Here is a 633-nt window from a genome sequence, read left to right on the forward strand (position 1 = left end):
TATATATATATATATATATATATATATATATATATATATATATATATATATATATATATATATGTCACATATTTCATACGGTTCAATTAAAATAAATTAATCAAGCTCTTTGCAATCTTTGATAATTACAATCTGATTATCTGACGTGAGATAAGTTTCAAATAATAACTATTAATATAGGTTCAGTCTTTGTTTAAAGAGAATTTGAGAATTTCAAATAATTAATAAACTGAAATAATATGTTACATAATTCTTTAAATAAAGAAGATAAAATATTAATACACTTTTAATATGATACATTATCCTTTGTTGTTCGTGAGACGAACTCCTGGGGCCCGATGCTTGATGATGTACGAATGAGATACGCATGCGAAAATCTACAGTATACGTAACGTGAACTATATATTTTCGCATGCGTATCTCATTCGCATACCGTCAAGAATCGAGCCCTTGATCTGCTACTGTGTTCATGAGACTGCAAGAGCAGGAGCAAGAGCAGATCATAGAATATTACAGTTATAGATGGGATATTATACTATTCTTTCGGATCCAGATCTCACTCGCTCTATTCTCGTTATCGTAAGCACCCATTGGCTGCATTCAGCAGACTCAACAGTTGCACAACAGTTGAGT

The sequence above is a fragment of the Odontomachus brunneus genome, unplaced genomic scaffold (assembly GCF_010583005.1).
Source record: "Odontomachus brunneus isolate Ranch 3 - 2012 unplaced genomic scaffold, Obru_v1 Obru_scaffold_082, whole genome shotgun sequence".
Taxonomy (NCBI): Eukaryota; Metazoa; Arthropoda; class Insecta; order Hymenoptera; family Formicidae; genus Odontomachus; species Odontomachus brunneus.